The 17,500-nt window shown below is 38.6% G+C and overlaps 2 pseudogenes across 1 annotated transcript in view; both read left to right on the top strand.

Moving 5' to 3' along the window:
- Positions 1–10,819: 10,819 nt before the first annotated feature.
- Positions 10,820–14,895, top strand: LOC146473004 (uncharacterized; annotated as a pseudogene).
- LOC146473002 (uncharacterized) overlaps positions 11,935–17,500 on the top strand; it is a 19,724-nt pseudogene continuing 14,158 nt past the window's right edge. Inside the window, exons 1-4 of the transcript XR_014866461.1 lie at positions 11,935–12,216; positions 13,013–13,153; positions 14,604–15,938; positions 16,031–16,137. The product of XR_014866461.1 is annotated as an uncharacterized LOC146473002 (transcript). The remainder of the gene's footprint in view (positions 12,217–13,012; positions 13,154–14,603; positions 15,939–16,030; positions 16,138–17,500) is intronic.

Below are 17,500 nucleotides of genomic sequence, written 5' to 3'. Positions count from 1 at the left end.
GGAGAATCACAATCACACTTCACTTACAGGTAAGTTCGTTTAATTTTTGATTCTCCCTCACCTTTGCTGACGTCACTTCAGGACCACGTGAGATTTTAAAGCAAGGTGATTACGAGACAACATCATCAAAGCAACAAGTTTAATGTAAGAACAGTAGGCATGTCAAAGTACAATATGACACCTCAACAGTTGCATACAAACTTTACTGTTAAACATTAGATAAAACTGCCTGACCAAAATTAGCATCAGGACTTTGTTCAATGGGTTTGTCATAAAACAGAGCAAAAGTAAACGCATTTGACCATCCAGCAGCTTTCATGATGGTTGCCATGTCCAACCCACACTTCTTTGCAGCCGAAGTTGAGGCTGAACAAGTGCTGTGGGCTCCAAACTGTTTTGTATCAATACCAGCATTTGCCAAAACACACTTGACCCATCTTCCAGTGGTAACTTTCGAAACTGCCTTATGTGGCTTTACAAAACTTATGAGAAGTTGAGTTTCTTCTCCTCTAAGAGGTTTTGTACGATTGACATACTCCTGTAGATACTCTACAATACAAAGTCCAGGATCCTTTAAATATGTCTGGAAAACAAGGTCATGTACAAGGTCATTGGTTTAGAAATAGAAAATGAACAACTTGACTCTGTCAAGGTCATGTGCCTAATATCTAGCAGGTGTATAGTTTGAATACGCTGACCTGACAATAACATTAACAGTATGGTGAGCTTCCAAGAGAGCTCCTTCAATGATAATTTTCGAACATGCTCAAATTTGCGTAAAAATTCTAACACAACATTAAACTTTCGTTATGCAAAGTGTCCACGTGGTAGATAAGCTAGATTTCTGGTAGACTTTTGCAGAAGTCAAGGCAGTGAAATTGTATACAAACCGCCCTTTCATTACACTCGAGAGTAACAAGATAGATTTGCGTGATTTTGACCTGTTTTCATTTTCTCGCTGAGGAGAATACGCTTTAATTTTTTGTTTTCTTTATGTAGGGTTTTTTTTATCTTGGCAAGGAAGTTCATCTCGAAAAACTTCAGGCTCTTTGCAGAATTTGCGGGCAGAAAATTAAAGATAAAAGTCGAAGAGTAGTCGCATCCCATTTGGCAAGTGTTTGTTTTGTTGGATTCCCCCAACGTCCATCCACGTTCTATTTGTGTGAAATGCCGTCTAGTTTGCGGCAAAGATGAGTACCTTCAAGGTAAAATGACAACTGCCACACTATTAAAAAAGTGGTAACCTCATATTGACAGTTGTGCTGTGTGTGACTTATCGGTAAAATCACGACGAGGGAGGCCTTTAAGTTCAAAAACCAAAAGAGCAAGAAAATGTCAGAATAAGAACATGACCACAACTGAACATGAAGAAATGGATACTGTCTCTGCTTCAGAGAGTGAAGATCAATTAAGTCGTCCTATAGTCTATAGTTTGACTATGGATTACGTGAAGGAATGCATCAGAAGGATACCAGCTCAAGACCAGCATACTATATTGATGGAACTGTGCTCGTCCCTTGGCAAACAATTGGTGGACCTGTTAACCCACACAAAGGGTCTTTATATCATCAGTGAAGCTGATTTCACTGACTCTCTTTTGCAAAATGCCAGAAAATGTAAAGGCAAAGGCTGTGCATGAAGTTGTCTGGCTTCAAAAGGAAAAGATACAGGTGGACTGCCAGTCTTTTGCCCAAACCTATAAGGATCTTGATACCTTGCAGAGTTAAAGGGGAGAGGACTGGTTTTCGAGAAGGAATTCTGTAGTGAAAGCTGTAGTAAATTGCATTGCTGCTGCTGAGAAGAATGACTTTCATCGATGTTTAGCTCTTGAACATCTGTATAGTCTACAGGGTGTGAACTTGTTGGGCCACATAGCTTCATGACCAATATCAGTCTCCTTGCCATAAGTTACTCAAAGTTGACAGTTAACATGTTTGGTAAGCCTCTTCCTGGTGGATCATACTCCACTTTGAAAGTTTGGACAAGAGATCTCACCTCAGAAGCTAAGGAGTTTCCATCTGGAGACTGCATGGTTACCATCGATAATGACCAGATTGTGAAACGAAAATGGAAAGTGAAAGTTGGGCAAAAGGCAAGAGTGAGTGTGGTGACAAGTGTTTGCCAGGCTGAGGTTGACAGTGGTTGTTCCTTGCAAACTAGAGGAGATCTTGCTTCAAGATACACGTTATCTTTTATCAGAAATGATAAATTGGCGGATTATTATTATGCAAGCTTAACAGTGATCATTGTGAATAATAATAAGAATAATTATTGTTGCCATAATTTATACATACATAGCAACAAGACAATGTCTTGAAAACCTTACATTTATTCTAGTATGGTCAGTCAGCTCAGTTGTTATTTTTAAATGACATTATAGTTTTATTTTTGACCGGCAGGAAAAGTCCTTCACATTTGTTTATTGAAGTCATCCTAGTGCTTTGTTTTGGTACAAGCTTCTAATGTTGAAGATGTTCATACAATGTGCACTTAAATGCTAAAGCAACATACACAGAAACAGTCATGCATTGATCATCAGTGCCCTTCGTGTACGACAAATCAACACGTTACTGTGTCTGCATATGTTGCTTGCGCTTGCATCACTAGTGAAATCCAGGCTTAAGGAAACAGAACGTTACATGATATGTATTAGACATAAGTGCTGTTACAAGTCATTTCGGATCTATTTTTGACATGAGTTGTTATCTTACATAGATGCTGGCTAAATGGTATCCAAAAAGCAAGGGATGATAAAGTTTTGCACAACCAAATCCAAATGGGAATCTAATTCACAGATGAGATGCAGGAGTTGCTGAGAAGAGAGGTATAGCCACCATTTTGCAAATCTGACAATGGCAACTTGTACCATAGTGAAAGCTCCCTTACATTGTGTTAGGACTACTTACTATCACAGGACCCTGATCCTCTATAGAAATTTAAAGATTTGCTTTGATATAATAAATGCAACTGTTTGATTGTATTGCATTAATTTTAATTTTATTTTGTCTCAGATTAGGGTTAGCATGACAAATCAGAGAGAAAGGAAAATAAAAATTAAATATTGGTTAGATATTTTCAAACCAAAAAAAACATGAGCCTGATTTTATTAAACCAGCGAGAAGGCGAAGAACGAGAAATCCGCAAGCTTCAAGAAGAGATGCGACCGTTTAGTAACAACACTGAGCGTCCTGCAGTTCCCTTCAATCAAAATAAAGTTGCTCACGTTTGTCAGTACTTACAGTGGCTAGAAGACTTTCTCTTTACAGTTTTCCAGAAAGAGGTGTGTCTATTAACATTTACCATATGGTTCATACTGCACATATACAAGTGATTGTCTATACATGTAAATGAGGCAGAATGATATATTGTATATTACATTAACCCTACCACTCCCATGATCTGAATGCTATTTGTCCTTACCTACTTCCTACATTTCTTTTCAATTTTGTTCACAGAAATTAGTATTACATCAAACAGTAATGAGTATCACCTACATGTAGTTGATGATTTTCTTTAATTATTCTCATCGCCTGTCTGGTGGACAATGTATCGAGAATTTAAAGAGGAATTTTATGCTGATCACTCCTGGAAGTGAAAGGGTCAACATTTCAACAAGCTAGGTTTCAAGATTTGTTGCATAATTGGAAAAAGATAGTGGTTGATTTGAATTTCATTGCTCTCCATTATAACTGTAATATGGAAAAATGGTGCGAGGTGTGGAAGGCAATCACCAAATGATTTATTATTGGAGTTTGTGCAAAAAGTTAATATTATTTTATGGTGGTCAAAGTGACGTCAAACTGATGTTAAGGTACAAGAATATGTAAAATATACACAAAGCCTAATTGTTAATGCCAAATACATGACTATCGTTTGAACCATAATGTACCAATTATGATTATAAATGCCTGAGCTTCATATAAAATTATGTATACTAGAGCCTAGCTAGTTAAATCTCATATGATATGATATAAACCAACAGGATGAACCCCAGGACCGTGAGAGAGTCCGAGAAAAAGTAAGAATCCCATTAGCAGCTAATCTTCTTGGTCGAGAGAGAGAGTGACTGGTGCTAAAAAGACTTGATTCGGCGGGTCGGTATATTTCACTGACCCCCAGCCCAATGGACTACCGAAATGGACTACCTTAAAATGGACTGCTAAATGGACTACAAAAATGGATTACCCTCAATTACCTACCTTGAAAAATAAAAAGATTACTACAGCTTGGTTGTTTTGATTGATCTCCACCATCTTTTCTTTTTAAATCCTGCTGGTCAGCTGTTCTGCAGGCACATTCATTCGTTGCGCGTGATGGCTGGCACGCTGGATGGTGAGTAAAAATTTGAATTTATAATTGTTTGCATCTCTGTTTTATGAGTAGGTTTTGGAATCCGTGCACTTGCAAGTTGGAGACCAAATCTTTCCTTGATATTTTCTTTACTATTTTTTTTGTAGAGGATTCCTAGCCTGGCTTTCTTGATGCTCAAGATGGTAAGTGAAAAATTCCATTTAAGGTTACTGTTCTTAGGTCTTTTCAGGTGTTCTCAGGTCCGGTGATCAAGAATCTTATCTCCCCTTGAGTGAACACCAACGTTTTTAAGACTTTTAACTAATGCATAAACTGTTTGAAAATTACCTAACAATTTGGGGGATATCGGATGCGATATCATAAACGATTCTTTTCTTCAAAAAAAAAAAAAATGTGGTGGCTTTTTTGTCCACCTTTACCATGTTGAAATGGGTCAGTCTTATAGTAAATAATTGTTATGCACCAACTAAAACACACGAGAGAATCGTTTTATATGCTACTGACTTATTGTGATGTATTGTAATACACAAAAAAGGAGACATTTATTCTTATTGCAGTTGTGAAATTTTTTGTAGATGATGATAGGAGTGAAGATAATGATGTTGTTCACCAGCTCAGTGTGTTCTTAAATGAGAGAGATCAAAGAAGGTGGGGTAGCTGCCTCATTTAGTGACCATTTAAAAGGGGCATTAAGATCTTGAGAAGGGTGTGGTCTTTATTTAATATCAAAAAGTCAACAAAATCATGCAAAGAGGTAATATCCATAGGTCATTGGCAGTTTCAAGGGGGCTGGGGGTGGTCTCAAAAGCTGATCGTACTCTATTTATGTCTGTAATAATGCTAACCACGTGGGTTATTTGATCAATTCTGTTACATTTTGCAGTAGCTGAAAGCAAAGTTTATTTACGTAATACTTGTCAAAAAACTCGAGTCATTATTTTCAAGGTCATGATTTGCTTTCACAAGTAACAATTTTGTGCAGTGTTTTCGGTATTTCTTTTTTCCTTTACAAAAAAAAATTTCCATACGTGCATGCGCTAATTATGCATAGTATTCTGCACAGTAAGGATGCACAATAAAGGGTTAGGTAAGGGTAACTTTATTTTCTGTGCATGGAAAATTTGCAAATTAATTTAAGTGTTAGGCACCATTGCTGCGATAGGCCATACAAGTTCTCATGGAGATTTTATTTTTAATCTATAGAACTGCTACTGTAATAGTATTGAGTGACGATGAGGCGCCTAACACTTGTGCAGGGAGTAGCAGCTCCCCTTAGAGTATTGACCTACATTAACTTAGTACACCTTGTAGGAGGAGTTGTAAGAGTTTGAAAGGTCAACTAGATCCCATTCTTTCAGAAAATGTGTTACTCATAGAGGCATGAATACTTTTCCCCACCCCCTATTTTTTTCCGAGGTCCCTATTTTAGGGTTCAGGGAAACCTTAGGTAGCTTCCAATAGTTTAGAGCCCCCATCTAAACAACTTTTGCTACAAGCCAATAAATCCTTTATCAATAAACAGAGTGGGATCCAAATGAGGTCCAAATTTGTTGACATGGCAACCCAAAGTACCCTAGTTTGGAGCATTTGAGGTCAACTTAAAAACTTTTTGTTTTTGATATGCGTTTTTAATCAGCAACTTTGTTGAATCTTTTAATCTGTACATAGGGTTCAGAGCCATCTTAAATTCATATAAAATGGCATAACTCTGAATCCTATGTTCATATTATTTTTTGGGAAATTGCAAAAAATGTTTCCTATGCTCATTGGACCAAAATATGTAAAAATCAGAAACTTTTACCAATTAGGTTTCAAGTTATCTGCCTAAAATGTTAAAAAGAGATTATTGTTTGCCTCTTTTGACATTTTCATGGCAAAACATTTTGATGTTGAAGCCACATAAAGTTTTTAATTGGTTACGCCTTTCAAAAACCTGTAATAATCATTTTCCCTTAACATTATTGATGTAGCTGTGATTGAATGACAAGGAGACATAATATTAAGTTAAGTTCCCCAGAGACCAGGCGAATGATGGGGTAAAATGTCTCATTAAAGAAAGATTTTTGCCCAGGTTATTTTGTTTTCAGTTGGTATAAAGTTTGTAATAAATGACTTGAATGGGGCTAAGTGATAGTTTTTTAAATACACTCTACTTTGATACACACATCTGTGTTTATGACAACAGCTGAATTTAAATATATTTCATAATTCAAGGGCCTATTATTTGGGGAATACGGTACATTTTTGAAAGGCACTCATATGTTAATAGTAGTATGTTAATAGCATATGTTAATAGTTAGTAGTAGTTGTTAGTAGTTGTCGTAGTAGTTAGTAGTAGTTCATAGTATATGTTTGATATATTACTTTCAGTGCTTAGTTTGTTATTCAGTTGTTATCCAAGTATTATTGTTATGTTCTTGTGCCAAATCGAATGTATATTCCAGTCATATCTATAGCCAAGTGATTCAAGTGATGAAAAATTGGACGTTTCCACCTCACCACGAAAGTATGGAGGGGGAAATGTAAGGCTCTTTGAAGGTCATCAAGGGTGCAGGATGGTAACGCTGGAAAACCTTGAAAATCCATTTATCATACCACTGCTGATGAAGTGTAGCATGGATAACCCCGAGTTGATTTCCTCACGAATGCTTTACTCCATTCAAGAGAATGGAACATTTAGCATTGACTTTAATTCCTTGGCCATAGGAAAGATATATTTTGCGATGACAATGGAGCATGGGTCATGAAAGGAAATAGAGAGAAGTTGTATTCTGTTACAAAGAACTCGAATGGTCAAGTTTCTTCATTGTGAGAGGTTTAATCGGAAGCTGACATATCAGTAAGAAGACGCCCATACACTTGCAAATCCTGCTCTCAATTTCACAAGACAATTGCAACAATTGAATACGGAAAGTCAATTGAGAAATGGTTTCCTTTCGTGCTTGTTCATTATTATTACTGGGAAGGGAAGCCAAGAAAGTTCAAAGTTGCTTCACACGGCAATCGCAAGCCGGGGTCCTCGGTACCACTATATGTGAAGACAAGAAAGCACAAAGCAAGGTCTTTCACAAAACCTCTCAGAGAACAAGACCAATCCGAAACGTGCACTTTTCAAGACAATAAAGGACAGTGGCGGGGTTTGTGGTGCTGAGTGCGAGTTCTTTGGCAAGAAATGTACGACAGGTGAAAAACGTAAAACATCAGTTGAGACTTACATCCTCTGCAGCATCAAAAGGTAGCAGTGATCCACTGATGGCCGTACTTGACCTCCAGAAGGGATCGTATTCAGGATTTGTTCGTGAAGTCACTTGTAATGATCTGCCAACAGTGATGCTCTTCACCGACCAACAAACGGATGACATCATTCGCTTCTGCTGCCATAAGAAACGCAACTTTGTTTTGGAACTTGGCTTGGATGTAACATTCCAATTAGGGCCATTTTATCTGCTTGTAACCACTTACAAAAACCCCTTGCCTACTGTGAAGGGTAACAGCCATCCTCATTCTCTTCTTGGGCCAGTTATGGTATGCATGACCAAAGATGAGTCTACATACCTGTCATTCCTCCACTGTTTATTAAGAGCTGTACCTGAGTTGGGTAACTCTCTTCATGCAACTGGAAAAGATAATGAGTCTTCCCTGCATAATGCCATCACTGCTGGTTTCCCTCAGTCACACCCGCTGCTCTATTACTTGCACAGCACAAAAAAGTCAAAGAAAAGTCAAGCTGTTTGGGACGGTCACAAGCTCTCAGGGGACGAATTCTTGAGGACATCTATGCCAAAAGTACTGGACTTCTGCAGTCCAATTCTAAGGAAGAATTTGATAGGAGGGTGCAAGTTTTAATGGATGACTGGCACAGGTTGGAATCATCAGAGCAAAAAGAGCCAGAGTTCGTGGAGTACTTCCGGAAGTTTAAATTGGAGGACCTAAGGGACAGAATGGCCAAGTATGTGGTGTACCAACTAGGGCTGGGGGAGGAACCATACTTGCAGAATATCCCAGAAGCTGTAAATGCCATGTTAAAAGAGTGGAATAACTTTGTCCCCCAGGAGTTAGATCGTTTTGTTGTTTCCCTGTATGATTTTGTTGAATCAAATAAAATGGAAACAGAGTTAGCTTGGTTTGGACTGTCAGACAGGTGGAAAGGTTCTGATGAGTTTAAACAGCACATTCCAAGTCAACAATATGGTGAAATGACGAGGGATGGAGAAGGAAAATGCAATGAAGCAGATAGCTAAGCTTTGCCCAGACCCAAACGCCTGCAAGAAGTGTAGACGCTTCAAGTTTACACAACACTCATCAAGTTCTTCCTCCCACACACCATCCACTGTAGTGCCAGATGCCAGTCCAAGCAGCATTGGTGACCTTGCGCAACTGGAGAGTCAGTCAGAGAAGAAATATCCAGCCTTTCAGAAAAGGCAAAAGCCCTTATCCACAACAAGGGCTTGCGAGAAGGCTTTCAAAGAGGCTTATTCTTAGTTGACAGTGGTGCCTCACTTCCTTGCAAAGTACAGCTTTTGAAGAGTGGAAAGTGTTCCTGTTCTTGCAGTTTTTTCAGTCGTAACAGTCTCTGTCATCACTGGGTCGCAGCTGCTATCCACACAGGAAGGGTAAACCAGATAGTTGCAAGTTTCCCAGGAAGGAGTTTAACTCGGGTCAGTACATCATCTGCAACCAAATCAGTTGGACCCAAAGTGCCACCTTGCAATCGTCCATGACAAGAGGCAATGGTACCACCCCAGATTGTTTCGGACGACCACCAATTTACGTCCGAAGCAATTGGTGACACTGTGGTCATAAGGAAGAGTGCCAAACCCAGTGACCCACTACTTAATACACCTCTTATGCTAAAAGGTATCAGCAGGGGTATTAGAAAATCTGCTGGATGCAACCTTAAAATTGGAACCCAGTTTAACTGACATTTTTTTTTAAAGAAATCAATTCCAAGATAATGTTCAACAGTAGCCCTGACAGAGATGGGGCTGTTATCGCTCATTTTTCGTTCTTTATTTGCAGACTTTTCGTTAAGCTTGAAGTTGAAATGACACTGACATTGAAATGGGACAATTTAATATGATCTTGTTCATATTTACATTTTTCATATTTCCGTTGTCAAAATGTATGGAACTGAAATGAACACTGGTGATTTTAAAACCAAGTGAAGAGAATTAAGTTACATAATAGAACGGGGTGGCTATCTGAAAAGAGATAAATTAATTTAATTAGCAATGCTGGAATTTTAATCTCCTATTGTTTTACTTGAACTGTTTTATGAATAATATGCTAAGTTAATGTTATGACAATCGTTAACGTCTGGATACTTTAGCTGGAAGTTGAAAATGTGGCCCTTACTTCATAATCTTGTTCATGTTCAGATTTTTCATATTTCATAGTCGAAATGTATGCAACAAGTTTGAGCTTCCGAATTGTGTGACCAACAATAAATTTTCCTCAAAAATATATCAATACCTCATCATAACTCATTATGAGGTAAAATACTCATATGAAATTCTCCCTACTAATATGAGAATGTATGAAGATCAGTCAGGAGAATTTGTATGTGAATATTGAGGCTTAAAAGGTCAGCAAGAGCAATATATTGAAATAGCAATAATTATATTATTAGCTGGCACTGTTTTGGTTATTCTTGCCTGATGATGTTTTGGGTTGCAAGAAAAATGCCAGTGTTGCTTTTCTACATGTAGGTGTTGTTTCAAAATCAAGAGAATTGCACACCCTCCACCAAAATGATGAGATTTTGGTGTGCCTGGTCCCACGGGAAGGAAGGGGGGAGTACTCCCTTTATGGGCTATATAGGTATTTCTAGCTCAAAAGGGTATGGTTTTTTAGCCGTTTTAGTCAGAGATAAGGTATCAATAATATATTTTGGCCATTTTGGTCTCAAATAGGCACTCTAGTCTTGCATTGGGTATGTTTTTTAGAAGAAGCTACTTTTCCATCATTGTTGATGACACCAGGGAAAATCGTAGATTTTGGTATTAAATAAGGTAATGGTTTTGGGAAGCGGGCTGATCATGTGTCATGTGATCTACTTTTGAGTAGTATCTTCTTTACTTACCATATTGAGCAAGGAATCATCTATACAAGATTATAAATTCATCCTGCGCGTCAGCCACCAAGCCTGAAAAATGAATGCGCCTGCAGATCAGCTGACCAGCAGCATTAAAATAAAAACCAAAAAAGATGGCGGAGATCAATTTTTCCGTGGGATTCTCGAGACTGGTATGCTTCGATAGAGCTACCGACATTTTTGTTTGTAAAAGCGAGAGTGATCTGGGGAGAGTGTGTAAACGTCCGAGGGGATGGGAGCGAAGTTGGCCCAATCCGGCTCCCCTCGGTAGTTTAGACACTCTCCCCAGATCGCTCCCGCTTTTACAAACAAAGATGGCGGCAGCTCCATCGAAGCGTACCAGTCTCGAGGAATCTCACGGAAAAATAAGGCGTCTGTGGACAGTCTAAGCCTCAGTAATCTTTATTTTTCAAGGTAGGTTATTCAGGGTAGTCCATTTTGGTAGTCCTTTTAGCAGTCTCTGGGGGTCAGCGAAATGTACCGACCTCGATTAGGCTGTGATTCTGCAGTTGAGAGGTTTGAGAACATCTTGGAATGTCCATCTCTCTGGCATGCAAAGTAGTCATTTCTTGCTGCTGGTATAAATCCCATTTTCTGTATGACAATATTATTTCTGTATTAATTAGGGCAATGATTATTGTGTTCACTGTTTAATGGCTTACAATCTTTCTACTTATAATATTTTCTCCTTCAGTATGTCTGGGAGCAACTTTACAGAAGCACCTCTATTAGTGGGAGAGAAGTTGGTATTTTGTATCACTTCAGACAACATTTCCGTCTGGTCAATGTCACAAGCAAAGAGCAGAACTACAAAAGTGCTGAGAGCCTCGTGCTGACAGCCACTAAAGCCCATATATGCACAGCATTCAAGACCTGGGCTTGTATAAATCCCATTTTCTGTATGACAATATTACTTTTGTATTAATTAGGGCAATGATTATTGTGTTCACTGTTTAATGGCTTACGACCTTTCTACTTATAATATTTTCTCCTTCAGTATGTCTGGGAGCAACTTTACAGAAGCTCCTCTATTAGTGGGAGAGAAATTGGTATTTTGTATCACTTCAGACAACATTTCCGTCTGGTCAATGTCACAAGCAAAGCGCAGAACTACAAAAGTGCTGAGAGCCTCATGCTGACAGCCACTAAAGCCAATATATGCACAGCATTCAAGACCTGGGCTTGTATAAATCCCATTTTCTGTATGACCATATTACTTTTGTATTACTTAGGGCAATGATTATTGTGTTCACTGTTTAATGGCTTACAACCTTTCTACTTATAATATTTTCTCCTTCAGTATGTCTGGGAGCAACTTTACAGAAGCACCTCTATTAGTGGAAGAGAAATTGATACTTTGTATCACTTCAGACAACATTTCCGTCTGGTCAATGTCACAAGCAAAGTGCAGAACTACAAAAGTGCTGAGAGCCTCATGCTGACAGCCACTAAAGCGCATATATGCACAGCATTCAAGACCTGGGCGGGTCTAGAAAAGCTTGATGGCATGCCAGTAAACCTGCCAAAACTCCCTTAAAGTAGTGACTCCACTGAAGTGAAAAAGGAATTTTTGTTAAAGGACATTGACAGGTTTGTTGATGAATTTGTTCTGGTACAGTTTGATGCAGAGAGAGCCTGGATGGAGGCCAGAGAAGAACACAGTGAGCAACAGAGAGGTCACTCTCCAGGGGAAAGCATTGAAAGTCTGAATTCAAGTGGTTTGAGCCATGTTCCTGCTGCTGATCATCAGTTCCCGGAGCCATCCCCAGATGTTCTCACCAGTCAGCCTCGTTTTCCAGGTCCTCATTTAGGTATGTTGACAGGAATGACATAATTGTAATTTTGGTCATTTATTATTCAATCACGAAGCAAAAAAAATGTATTTGTCATTCTCTCCCCGCCCCCTCACCATGACCACCACCAACACAACAACAACTGTTCCTTTTTTTACCTGAGGGAGAGGTTAATTTTCCTGAACTAATTGCAAGAATACATGACAATCATGAAAAAGAATTAGTGCAAAACCCTCTCTGCCACCTCACCAAAATAGACCTTAAGAAAAACGGGTACAAGAAAGTTAATTATAGCTGTGTATTCCCACTACATCAACAGAGGACCAGCGTATGAACTATGAACTGCAGGTCATACAGTTGGGAGTGATGTTAATGCAGTTAAGTGATACAGAGGTAGAGGGGATGAAGAGAGAACTTTAAGGAACTGGAAACTTCTCATGTTGTATTTTAGGTCACAGGCCCGGGGCATGAAATATGCCTTTGAAGCTATACATTTTATAACATTTGTCAAGGCTTTATACAGCAAACCCATGGCACATCGTATTCTTCATGGCCAGTTTGTAAATCCCATAGGTGGGGATGGCAACAACTATGCTAATGACTTAAAAATGGGGCAAGGGTGTACTGAAAGGAATGTGTGGTAATAAAACCCTCAAAGCAGTCCAAAGATCCACGTGTTCTAGTTACCTGTTAAATGAGGCATCCCAGCAGTATGACAAAGAGAGCAACATTGCCCCAGAATCAAACTTTTCTAGATTCCCGTAAACGAGGGTAAGGGGCATTTCTCACTTCTTCAATTTCAATTCTTCAACAGCTGGCTTCAGAACTGTATCCAATTTGTTGTCTCCCCTATGAGGACGCACTTGTGAGGCATAATAAATGTTCCTTCTATTTGGATTACATTCAACTGTAACTGGGTTTGAAAGTCCCAAGACATTTGACAGTTGCTGTGCCTGTAAGTACCAGCAGTGGCACTGATGGAAACAAATTTGTGAACAAGCTAATTTTCCATATGCCGGATGGAATTTGGACCTTTCAAAGAAAAAGAAAAATAGCAATTAAGGTTCTATCCTTAGTGTCTGTTAATAAATAGTATACGAATTTGGGTTCAGGCCATTCTTCAAAACAGTTCATTCCCCATAATGACTTTTTGTTTAGAACCACACTGGGAAAACAAATGAGAGGATAGGAACCAAACCCTTTTTAATGGATACCAATTTTAATTAGGTCATTAAGTAGTTGTTTCGTTATATCATCAAAGCTTGGAAAATGATGATAGTTATGTATTTTCCACATGTCTTCTGTGATAAATGCGTAAGTTATGTATTTTCTACATGTCTTCTGTGATAAATGCGTTCTTTTAAAGATCACTTGCTTGCTGTATATATGCAAGAAACCTAATACCAGAAAGCATCTGTAGTGAACAGTAAGAAAGAAGGCTTAACGCGGCTAGCACTTTAATGGCTAATACAAGTACTCCTAAAACAGTAAAAGCTATACTAGGAGGTTTAGGTTTAAACTAAAATCTATCTTTACAATAACCAGATCCAATTGAATTTAAAAATACTAACCTAATTAGTAATAGGACAAAATGGTTAAATTATTTTTTTTTTTAAGAACTAGCACTGTTGTGTAAAGATTAAAAAGGAATAAACAGGAACGCTAAAGCAAATTGTTTTTAATGTAAATCAAACATTTGTGTATAAAGCCACTGTTACATGTTGAAACTTTTACCTCAAACTTTTGTGCAACGGCGCTGCAAAACAAGTTTCGTGAAGTGGTGTTACACGGTGAAACTCGTTTTTTTTTACCAGTTTTTCGTTAAACTTGTCTAGCAATGGAAGTTCAAAAAAGTTTCATGAAACTGACTATGTTACACGGTCCAATACCTGCTGAAATTTGTTTTGCAGCGCCATTGCACACATGTTTCAGCTAAGAGTTTCAAAGTGTAAAGGTGGCTTAAATATCATTCAAGGACCAAATGAACCTTGCCTACAACAATGGCTTTAACTCCCGTCTGCACATCCTTGCTTTTAAGCAGCTTCGCCACATTCTTATTCTCAACAAATATTTTGTGATGCCCAAACACTTAACTGAATTCCTTGATATCTTTCGTAACACTGGCCTCTTCTTCACCTTCATCAACAGTGTGTAAAACGCACACATTCAGCACTCTTTCCAATTTTTGCAGTTGATCTCTTATTAAAGAGTTCAATGGTTAAACAAGAATAACTATTGAATTTTGCTTCACATCAACCGGTTCACAGCCACTTCTCATATAATCAAACATTGCAGGTAAAACGTGATACATTAGGCACTTTCCAAACCCTGTGGGCAATACCGCCAGTACATCTTTTTTTTTCTACACATATTGCCATTGACACATTGTATTGTTCTTTTTTCAGATCTGTCACGCCGAGTTTCACTACAGAAAACTCAATCGCTTCGTGGAATAAAGCCTCCATGTTTGTCACACACGTTCACAAGGACAAAGACATCTGCAGTAAAACAAGATACCAAAATCCTGTCATGGATTGTCATGGCAGAACGCTTTATCCCAGAGATCTTCGTTACCGGTTCCGCTGGGTAAGGATAACGTGGGCTCTGGGAACAAGATTGTCCATTGGGAAGTGTGACGGCCTAGAAGTTGAGCATGTGCATGTGCTTGTAGCCATTATAAACAATTCACTGATATGACATTGGCTTACTAATAGGCCGCACAGTTCCGTCTATAAAGCCGAAACAGTTATCAAGGGTTGCTCCTTTAGTGTGGACCGCATCTGCATACGTAGCGATTAAATGTGGGTTTAAAATGGTTCCACTGGGTAACCTTGTGCTCGTGAGTATCATATATCTTGGAGCTCTGGCACTGATCGCGCAAAGAGCATACGCCTCGTAAAGCACTGAAAATTCTTCGTTTTCTATAAGCAAGGCATCAGTAATTCTTGGATTTTTTGAAGGAAGCCATTTTTTGTTTCTTCGTCAAAACCTTTGTACAGATTAATTTACTGATATTGACCCCGTCGCATCGCAAATCTTTACTTAAATTTCCCGTGCTTACAATGCCGTCCTCGTTCCAGGCTTTTGCCTGGTAACTGCATCCTAAAAGCCGTCATGTCTTGGACCTTAAAGTCCCAATTGTAAGAGAGCAAGCAAGGCCAAAGCTACCAAAAAGGCGATGATACTGAAACTTTGGTCCTTCGAATGGTCAATTTCAGCGAAGATGTTGTAAAGGAGCATTCAAAGATTTTTGGTTATCAAAGAGAAACCGCTGTATTAACTGAATGGCAGAAGGCCTTTGATTTAGCTAAGGAAAATCAAAGCTTAATGTACGAAAGAGGTACATTAAAGGACATAGTAGAGGAAAAGGCTTGGGAAACATACGTTTTTAAGAAAAAGAGTGGTTCTCATTCGTGCAAAGTACAAGGGGAGTCAAGGCCAAAGAGGATGAAATTTAATCAAGATGAAGGATGCGAAAAGATCGCAGAGCTTTCAACGGAAATCGAATTGCTGAAACGGCAAATCACGACAAAGCAGAAAGCCATCAACCAGGCAAGCTGTGTGAAGGATTAGCAACTCTGTGACAAGGCACACGGAGAAATGAGTGAACTTTTCCATGAGAAAGGAAAGCTCGAAAAACAGCTGAAAGCGTTTCAAAAAAGGATACCAAAAGCAATTGGTATTACAGCAGCAAAAGTCATCCTACGGTACCGTGCCACCCGAGAGACTTTGTAAATCAGGTACCTTCAATTTCAAAAACATTGCGTTTTCAAGAGAAAAAAATACACTTCTACCTTTCTCCAATTTGTTATTATGTGTGTTTGTACTCCAGGTATGTGAGTTGCTTATGAAGACTTTCAGAGTCCAACACAGGATCACATCTGCCTATCATCCGCAGTCAAATGGGCTAGATGAAAGGAGAAATCAATCAATGGAGAGGTAAGCATTTGCATTATTTCAGAGCACAAATTAGACGCGTGCAAGTACATACACTAGAGGAATATTTTTGGGCTAGATAAAAGGACAAATCAATCAATAGAGAGGTAAGCATTTGCATAATTTCAGAGCACAAATTGCACAAACCAGCTAGAGAAAACAAGGACAGCTTATTCAACAAAGATGCATGAATCATTGAAAAAAGTGGCTATTAAAGGCGTGCAAGAACATACACTAGAGGAATATTTTTTCCACTCAATGAGAAAGAATTAAGAGCAATTCTCCAGGAAAGTGAAGCAAAGTTGGAAATGAAGAATTTTAACTTCTCTTCAATTTTTGTGTGTAGGTAGGTTACCTTGGGGGATAAACAAAAACAACCATATTTGGATCGGCAGATGTATCGTTGCCATGGTAACCGCACTATATGACGCCGGCCTTGGGACCATGTTTTGAGCAAAAGTTCCACTCTCAAAAAGTAAAAGTAAACGAGTCTGGTTCTCGGGTGCATGTGAACCAATTCAAATAAAATTTATACAGATGGTAGAACCACTCTCCTAGTTTATAAAATTTGCTGTTACAATAATTTGGGTTTTATAAACAAGAAGAAAATGCTCGTCCTACTATGTTCCCTGTCAGCCATTTAGACAAGCAGGAAAAACAAGCACAACCATATTCGTTATTTCTCCGAAAGTACTCTTCCCACATAAACCAAATTAGCAGCAGAGATTACATAGATATTGACGTTTTTAAATATTATAAAATCAACTTGGGGAAAACTATACTCTGGCCATGGGTGCTGAAGACACCTGGGACAAATTGCAAAAAAATGCAAAATTGGTAATTTTGAGAGCTCTAGTATTTAGCTCAAACAGGCTTTAGAGAGAGAAAATCAGCTTCAAAAGTATCCTTTATCATCTTGTCTGCTACCTACATTTAGTAATAAGGCTTTGGCCAACAAATTTGATGAAATATAAATTGATACAAAACCTACCTTCAGGATGCTTTCGTCGCGTGGTTTTCTCCAGTGTCTCTCCTTCGCACGTTCCGTCTTTTTGACCAAATCTAGCGCAGACTAACAGTTACTCCCATCGAATATCCAGTTTGCTGTGTTTTAGACCAGGGATGATGATACAAGTAGCCCGCATACACTTGACAAAGAATGGTTGACAAAGTCCAAAACATGGTCGTAATGCTTGCGATTTCTGCCGTCAAGCACCTAAATTCATCAATATTATTCAGCCAGGAAGTAAAGTAAATGTGTCGAGATCGATGCACAAAGCAAAAAAGCAAATGCACGCCTTTGAACAATCCAAAGTAACGTCTTTGGCTAAAATCGAGTCAGATATTGCGATAGTCGATAAGCCAA

This window comes from Pavona decussata, unplaced genomic scaffold, assembly GCF_977016875.1.
Source record: "Pavona decussata unplaced genomic scaffold, jaPavDecu1.1 SCAFFOLD_95, whole genome shotgun sequence".
Classification (NCBI taxonomy): Eukaryota; Metazoa; Cnidaria; class Anthozoa; order Scleractinia; family Agariciidae; genus Pavona; species Pavona decussata.
The sequence above is the reverse complement of the archived record's forward strand: the minus strand, read 5'-3'. Positions and strand labels throughout refer to the sequence as shown.